This window comes from Phocoena sinus, chromosome 13 (genome assembly GCF_008692025.1).
Source record: "Phocoena sinus isolate mPhoSin1 chromosome 13, mPhoSin1.pri, whole genome shotgun sequence".
NCBI classification, from domain to species: domain Eukaryota; kingdom Metazoa; phylum Chordata; class Mammalia; order Artiodactyla; family Phocoenidae; genus Phocoena; species Phocoena sinus.
In genome coordinates, this window is record NC_045775.1 from 65,433,049 (window position 1) to 65,442,340 (window position 9,292).

Sequence of the window (9,292 nt, forward strand, 5' to 3'; positions counted from 1 at the left end):
ATGTTATGGCATGTAACGAAATGCCATTTCTTTTTTGGCTTAGAAAATCCCATTGTGTGCATGTAGACCATAGTTTGTTATTCAACGGTTGATTGACACTTGGTTGTTTTCCACCTTGTAGGTATTGTGAATCACGCTGCTGTGATCATTGGTGTACAGATATTTGTTCAAATCCCTGCTTTCAGTTCTGTTAGATGTGCAGCGTAGGTAGTAGCAGAGTTGTTGGATCATACGGTAGCTCTACGCTTAACCTTTGAGAAAGTGCCAAACTGTTTTCTACAGTGTCGTCTTGTTTTTAAACAATGATCACAGATTTTAAGCATGTACAAAAGTATAAAAATACTGTGAGTGTTCCTTGTATACCCATGAACTCATCCAGCTTTCTTATTTACCAACTGATGGCTGTCATGTTTTATCTATACCCCCACCTGTTTCACCCCATTCCATATTATCTTGAAGCAGCTCCGAGACAACATGTAATTACACCTATATATTTTTAATTAATTAATTAATTTATTTATTATTATTATTTTTGGCTGTGCTGGATCTTCATTTCTGTGAGAGGGCTTTCTCTAGTTGCAGCAAGCGGGGGCCACTCTTCATCGCGGTGCACAGGTCTCTCACTATCGTGGACTCTCTGTTGTGGAGCACAGGCTCCGGACACGCAGGCTCAGTAGTTGTGGCTCACGGGCCTAGTTGCTCCGCGGCATGTGCGATCTTCCCAGACCAGGGTTTGAACCTGTGTCCACTGCATTGGCAGGCAGATTCTTAACCACTGTGCCCCCAGGGAAGCCCCACCCATACATTTTTGGTATGTATATTTAAAATATAGGACTTTTTTTCCTTAATATCATTTTTTAATATTAAATACCCAGTGAGTGCTCAAATTTGCAGCTGTCTCCTAAATGTCATAAAAAATTGTTTTTAAGAATTTTGAATTAGATGCAAATAAGGTCCACACTTTGCCGTGGATTGTTAGGTCTCTGAAGCCTTATTTAATCAATAGGTTCTCCCTCTATGTTTCTCTCACATTTTTTTTCCTCCTTGATTTTTACTTTTAAAGAAACCAGGTAATTTGTCCCATCTAGATTTTGATGATTACATTCCATGTGTTGTTAACATATTTTTCAATCCTTTTATTTCCAGTAAATTGGTAGTTGATCAGAATGAAGTTTGCATGTTTTGTTTTGGCAAGACAGTTTCATAGGTGATGATGTGTTCTTCCATGGAGATGTATATAATTGTGTCTTTCTATGGTATTAGCAGTCACTGATGATTCATACCTTCATCCATTAATTCAGTTGAGGCTTCAAAAAATGGTGAATTCTATTGCTCTTTTTTTCACTTAATAGCTGGGTATATTTCTATCAGAAGTTTCCCCATATCAACTATTTGGTTGCCCAGTTGTAGAGGCATGATTCTCTTCTTTTATTTAAGAGTTTTCAAAATAATAAGTAGATTCACAAATATCCTCCAGTGGTGACCAATTTTGTAAAATTTATTTATTCATATCACCATGGACTCCATTGCAGTTATTATTCTAACTGAGGCCCTATCTTTGGCCAGTTGCAGCTTTTCAGTGACTCCTGAGTCCTTTTGACTTGACATCAGTTGTTTCTAGACTTTTTCAGTGGTCAGAGCTCGGAAATATTTATGTTTGTTTTTAATATTTTTAAAATAGGTCATAGGTTCATACTGCTATTTTCCATTTAAATTCAGAACTAGAGAATTTTCACTTATCCTTTTCTGTCTTCTATTGATAGTCTACTTTCTCCCAACCCAAAAATACCAGTTCTCAACAATGCATGAAATTTGCTCTATTTCCTAATTCGAATCCAAGTTCTTCTGACTCTGTTCTACTCTTCTACCTAAATCACAGCCTCTTTATGGCCCTTGAAATGTAAGATAGAACATAAATGTAGGTAGAACTGTTTATATCATTTTGAGTTACATGTCCATTCATTCATATAGATTTGCTTTTCATTTTGCATGCCTAGTAACTGTCCATTCTGCAGTTTTAATGAAAATCAAGTGATACTTACTGGTTAAAGCAGCTTTGGAAAAAATGGCTCTTATCAGAATGACTGATATACTAAGTTTAATGTACTCTCTTGGTTTATATTCAGCCTTCTCTAATTTTTTGTTCTTTCCCTGCAAAGGAAATAATACATATTGTCCTGGTTTTGCCTTATAGGACTTACCAGAAACTACTCCTTATTTAAAAATTTGTACAATTGGACATCAGATACCAGATGATGACACTATTTTAAAATTCCAATGTGGTGTGAATGGGTTTCTGAAAGAAAATAAAGACAATGGTGAGTTGTTTCTGTTTTTTTCCTTTACCTGAACTTTGGTATGCATTTTGAGTGGGGTTGGGGATTTTTAACATTTTTAATAGTTCTGACATTAGGCCTGTTGTGTTTGGTAACATTAAGGTGGAAATGTCAGACGGTGCTAATAGAGTACGGTGTTTTTCCTGTTTACGGTCACAAACAATTTAGTTTAGTTTGGAAAGTGATTTTTGTGAGAAATATCAACTGAACTAGCTTACTTATCTCTTTTCTAAAAATTTGAATGGAAAATACATAAAAAAATTAAAATGTTCTTTTGTCCTATTTATTGGTTGAGAGGTTGAAGAAGAGGTTAAGACTCTCGGCTTCTTAGCGTACATAAAAGAGAAAACAGAAAGCAAAGGTTCGGAGTGAGACATCCCTAGAAGCAAAACAAAACAGAGTGGACCACAAGAGTGGCTTCCTCATCGAATGTGTTTAAGATATTTTTGCTGCTTTTACACTTCGGGTGCAAGTGAGGAAGAACACTACCACTTCTTACTCTTATCTTCAGACAGGAAGAACTTAGAAGGCTGGTGTTTTCTTGTTTCCACTTTAAGATCTACTCTGTTGATAGTAGATCTTAATAGCGTGTGAATTTTAAGGATCCACTTGCCTTTTTCTAGCATCTAACTATCAGAAGGAACATGGTGTTTGCCATGTTTTAAGGCTGAGGAATCTTTTGTCTTTGGAACGCCACTGACGCCCATGTGAAAGTGTTCATTTTGTCCTCTTTCTAAATTGAGCCTGAGGAGTGTGCACTTTATTAAATAAATGCAACAGACAGTAAATATTCCGTGTATAGATAAAATGATGCACGTATATACATAAAACAGGGAGTAGGGGAGAGGGAATAGAGATGGAGGTGGGAAGATAGGGGCTAGGAGGCGAGAGAGAGAGAGAGGGAGAGACTGGAATTTCAAGATAAATTTTCATTCTATAACCTGGTTGCTTAATGCAGGTACTAGCTCTTAAATATCTTAAGCCCTATTCACAGATCTTCCCTGTACTTTAGCTTTAAAACTTGAGAGTCTTGGCCTTGCCTGTGATAACCAGGGTGTCTAGAAAGGAGGCAAATGACCAGATTTGTGTAAACTGTAGTCACAGTAATGTTACCTGTGCTGGCCTACTCACTTCCTGCAGGCTCCTTTGTGTGTGTTCTGTCTGTTCCGCATGGGCTAGAAGATCCTTACAAGTGCATGAGAACACGTTTGTAAACCTTGATTGTTCACATGTTATACCAAGTGTAGTCCATTGCATATGCTGACTCCTCTGTGGGTCTTCTGCATGCAGTGGGCTAACTTCACCATGCTGTCTGCCATTGCAGTCTCAGGACCTTAGTTATGATCCATTGGTGACTTCGTCTGCTGTAAGGCCCTCCCACAGATGCCAGGCTCACTGATAATGAGGAGGAGACTATACTATGCACTCCCTAGAATTGGTAGAGACTCAGAAAATAAATTGTTTCAGTAAACTCCGAGAGCCTTATAGGTTTGTTGTTAGGGCACGGGGATACAGAGGTGAGTAGAAGTCTTTGTTCAGTAGCAACTTACAGTTATCTAGGAAGAGAAACATGTAGTGAGTATAAGTGGGTTAATTATGATAAAAGAATCAAGTGCAGCAGGAATATAGAGGAGAAACTGAGGAAGGCCTGACTGAGGAGACAGCGTTTGAGCTGGGCTTGGGGGAAGACGATTTTTCCGGAATGAGGAAAGGACAGCCCAGGTATTGGGGACAGGTACAAAAGGCACAGGGCTTGAACTTGTGCTCTGGAGGGGCAGCCTCTGGTGTGACTAGAGGGTAGTGTGAAAGGGCAAAGAAGTCATACATTCATTTTCAGCAAATATTTTTATAACACCTTCTAAGTTGAAGGCACTGTTCTAGGAAGTAGGAACAGAACAAATTTCTTGCCCTTACATACTTTACATTCTAGTGGGGGAGAGAGATAAATAAATAAGTAAATATATGGAGTGTCAAGGGGTGGTAAATGCTTTGGAGAATAACAAAACAAGATGAAGAGGTGAGGGAATGTGGTAGGTTATCACGGAAGTCCCCTCTATTAAGATGTCGATTGAGCAGAGCCTTGAAGTGAGAAACAAGCCATTGGATATCTGGGAGAGTGGAGTTGGGGTGGGAGGGTGTGTTCTGGGAGAGTGGAGATGGGGTGGGAGGGTGTGTTCTGAAGCAGAAGGAATAGTAGGTGCAAAGTCCCTGAGGCACGACTGTGCTTGGCATGTTTGAGGAATAGTAAGGAAGCCAGTGTGGCTGGACAGGGGAAAGTGAGTGAAGGCAGGGCAGTAGAGAATGAGATCAGGGGAGGCTCTCAGGGCAAAGCAGGGAGGTGGATGATGTAGGTCCTTTTAAGTCATAGTTTGAACTTATAATTCAGTTGGAGAGACAGACTGATATTTGTTTATGAAGAGTTCTCAATGCTATGCTAAAAACTTGGGTTTTTTCTGTGCTAAGTGAAGATCTTTAAACAACAGAGCAATCCAGCCAAGTTTGTATTTCAGAAAGATAACATCTTCCAAGTGGAGGATCATTTGAAATAGAAGAGATTGTTAGAATTGTAGGGCAGTAGTAATCCAGGCAGGAGATGTCACATGCCAGACGCCACCTAGTCACAGACATAACTTTTGCAGAGATCAGCTACATGTTGTTTTTTATTTACTTTCTCATATATTTTTTTTTTAAGTGCTATGCCACGAAATACTGTGGCATAGTTGGACAAATCTGAGACTCGATTCTAGTCTTTTTTTCTGTTTGCCTGCTGTGCAGCTTGGACTTACGTCTCAAGTCTTACTTTTTCATTGTGAAATAAGAACGGTGCTAGTTAACCCGAGAACTCAACAAGCACATAGACCCATGGCCTGTGAGGAGCAGTGAATGAGAGAAGGAATGGAGGTGTTTGGGACCCCAAGAGCCCTTCAGGAAACGTTTGTTCTTTTTAATATTGAGCATTAAAAGTGAAGGCATTCCATTTGTTTCACTCAAAAACAAATTCTATTCTTCTGTTAGCCTTTTTTTTTTTTTTTTTGCACTCCCTATTTCTATAGTCAGATCCGTTCCTGATGGGCATTCTCCAGTCCACACTATTGCATCTGATTGGAGGCTATGCAAAGTTTCCCAGAGACAATGAATTTTGACTTTATAGTAGTTAATTCTTCATAGTACGTTCCTGCAAAATACTCTTTTCTTCTGAGTTTTTCCTTTTCAGGATAGTGGTCGTGTTTTGGTAACTAATAAACGCTACTCTTCAGAAAATTGTGTAACTTGTGTTTAGTGTATCTATTTCGCTTACTTAATTCCATATTCCCTGTTTTATAGACAGACTTATTGGTGTCCAAAGTACCCATGGTTGAAATAAGACTGCCTACCTCATCTGCAGGTGAGTTGCCAACCCCAAGAGGCAGACCATGGTTAAATTGTTCTGTTTACAACAGTAACGTAAGCTAATGTAAGCTGAATGCAAAAAATGCAGTCAGAGAAATGTATGAAGTGGAAGGCAATTTTGCCCCCTACTCAGAGGTTACCACCAGTAATAATTTAGCACATATTTTTTCAGACGTAAAAAATGCGGATATAAGCATATATAATGGTCCCTTGGTATCTGCAGGGTATTGGTTTTAGGACTCCCCATGGATACCAAACTCCTTGGATGCTCAAGTCCCGTATGTAAAATGGTGTAGTATATTCGGCCTTCCATATCTGCAGGATATGGAACCGTTGGATATGCAGAACTGACTGTACATGTGATTTAATGGTATAGTATTTAGACATTCTGGTTTATAATTTAATATATGGTGGATATCTTCCTATGAAAATATTTGGAGATCTCAATCTTATTTATTTATTATTTTTTTCCTCCAAATTTGCTTTATGTAGTTGGATATAAATTAATGAACAAAAACTTAAGCACAATACATGTAACAATTTACTAGAACCTGATACTCGAATTCTTTCAGTTTTTCTCAAACTCACCATGGGGCTCGTAAGAAAAGTCCCTGAGGCACGACTGTGCTTGGCATGTTTGAGGAATAGTAAGGAGGCCAGTGTGGCTGGACAGGGGAAAGTGAGTGAGGGCAGGGCAGTAGAGAATGAGATCAGGGGAGGCTGGCAGGGCAAAGGAGGGAGGTGGATGATGTAGGTCCTTGTAAGTCATAGTTTGAACTTATAATTCAGTTGGAGAGACAGACTGATATTTGTTTATAAAGAGTTCTCAATGTTATGCTAAAAACTTGGGCTTTATTCTGTGCTAAGTGAAGATTTTTAAGCAACAGAGCAATCCAGCCAAGTTTATGTTTTAGAAAGATAACATCTTCCATGTGGAGGATCATTTGAAATAGAAGAGATTGTTAGAATTGTAGGGCAGTAGTAATCCAGGCAGGAGATGACGAATGCCAGACACCACCTAGTCACAGACATACGTTTTGCAGAGATCAGCTACATGTTGTTGTTGTTGTTGTTGTTTGCGGTACGAGGGCCTCTCATTGTTGTGGCCTCTCCCGTTGCGGAGCACAGGCTCCGGAAGCGCAGGCCCAGCAGCCATGGCTCACGGGCCCAGCTGATCCACGGCATGCGGGATCCTCCCGGACTGGGGCATGAACCCGCGTCCCCTGCACGGACAGGCAGACTCCCAACCACTGCGCCACCAGGGAAGCCCTTGTTTTTTTATTTACTTTCTCATATAATTTTTTTAAGTGCTGGACCACGAAATACTGTGGCATATTTGGAAATATCTGAGACTCGATTCTAGACATTTTTCTGTTTGCTTGCTGTGCAGCTTGGGCTTACGTCTCAAGCCTTACTTTTTCATTGTGAAATAAGCACGGCGCAACTTACCCGAGAACTGCACAGGCACATAGACCCGTGGTGCGTGAGGAACAGTGAATGAGAGAAGGAATGGAAGTGCTTTGGGACCCCAAGAGCCCTTCAGAAACTGTTTGTTCTTTTTAATAGTGAGCATTAAAAGTGAAGGCATATTATACCCTCAGACCTACTGTAGGACATGCTCTTCTTTGCTGTTCCACTTGTGGCAGGATTCATAGTTTTTCTAACAGGTACAGATCCCTATGCCTGATACTGTGAGGAAATGTTATACTTGAGCTCCACTCTTACCTCTCTTAGGCACTTTTTGGAATTGTCTAAAATGTAAATCCATACTGTCAACCTCCAGCATGATACCAGGCACATAATAGGAACCCAATAAATGTTTCACTGTGAGTGGAGTATAAGTTGATAGAATATTTTTGAAGGTTGATTAGACAGATTAGATTGATTGAAAATCTTTCAATATTTTAAGTTTGCATCTCTTTCATTCCAGAAATTGTATGTCTAGAAATTTATGTATAGCTATATACATGTGTAAAGAGGTTCACATTGCAGCCATGTGTAAAGAGGTTCACATTGTAGCCGATCTGTAAAAGAAGACAAAAACAAACAAACAAACAAAAATACCTCAAACTGAAAACACCTAAAAGTCCATCAATATTGGACTGGTCTTATAGATTATGTAATGTTAACGCAGCTATTGAAGAGAATAGAATGGATGTACGCAAAAATTGACTGTGAAAATCACTATCCAAGACACATTGTAGACTATGTATATAGTATGCTACTCTTCTATAAAATACAGGATATCCGTTACGTACAAATACTTACATATAAGATACAAGTGTGAATGTAAGCACTTGGGAAATATCTGACAGAACCACACAAAAAAGTGGGAGAGTGGGACAACTTTCCATGTCCAATATGATTGGAATTCTGAAGGGTACACACACGAGCTAGTGGACCTCTGCTACCAGCCTCCTGCTAAGGAGGGTAATTGCAGGCATCAAATCCGCTTTACTAATGAAGCATCTCAGTAGGCTGACTTGATGACGTCATCTCGACGGGCGGTGGCGCATGCGCAGTAGTAGGAGGTCCGCGAGCCGCGTGGGCTTGTGCCTAGCCGCCTGTGGTTCATGGCCTTGTGCTGGCACTGGGGTCGCCGGGTTGGCGACGTTGGCACTCTTGGCGTTGGGTGGGCGGTATCTTGGGGGGTCACATGAGACAGTGGCATCATGCCCGAAGGTGCTGGAGTCAGCGTCGCGGCTTTTCCGGACATTTGTCAGCCAGGAGGAAGGGCGGAAAGCACATCCCGGAAAGGTAATACGCCTTGGCCTCTGGGCGTTGCCATTGGAGCTCAGAGCCCCTGGGCCTGCGCTTCCGTCTCTTGTGCTGTCGCCTGTCACAGTGGCCCCCGTGCGCTGCCCCGTCCGCACTGTGCTAGGGGGTACTGGTCGTCTCGCGGCTCAGTTCACAGTAGCTGAAAGGGACAGTGTGTGAGATTCTGATTTCCCCCCATCGTTTTAAATGGGAGGCTCTGGCCATTGCTCCTCGGGTAAAATGCAGAGGGACTGTTTTTTAAGATGGGACTGTCTGTCAGTGTTGGGGACACTCCTTAATTACCAAAATGGAATCCCCTTCAATTTCTCAAGCTGTGTTGTTTTGGCACAGAAAATGTGAGTAAGAGGAACTGGAACTAAGTTTGAGTGAAAAAACGCACGGGTACCGCCGAATTTTCCGTCGAAACACTTGATTTGTGTTGTCTCTCGGAATTATAAAGGGCGTACTGTTGCTACCTAACCGGTGTCATTTGGGAGATCTACCTCTGTACGTCCAAATGATTAATTCTGAGACTTTGCTCATGTGTGCAGTAAACGCTTTAATTCCCTAAGACATTCCTTTCCTCCATCTTATACCCCATTAAGCCCGCTTCAGTTTAGCATTCCTTTCCTCCATCTCATACCCCATTAAGCCCGCTTCAGTTTATCTCCTGAATTTCTTCTGAATCTGTCAACTCTTCCTCAACATCCTAATACTGAACTTGCCTGTCTGTTGCAATTAGGTCCTAAGTAGTGTCCATATATCTTGTTTCCTTCCAATCCATTCTTCACACAAGAAACCGTAAAAGC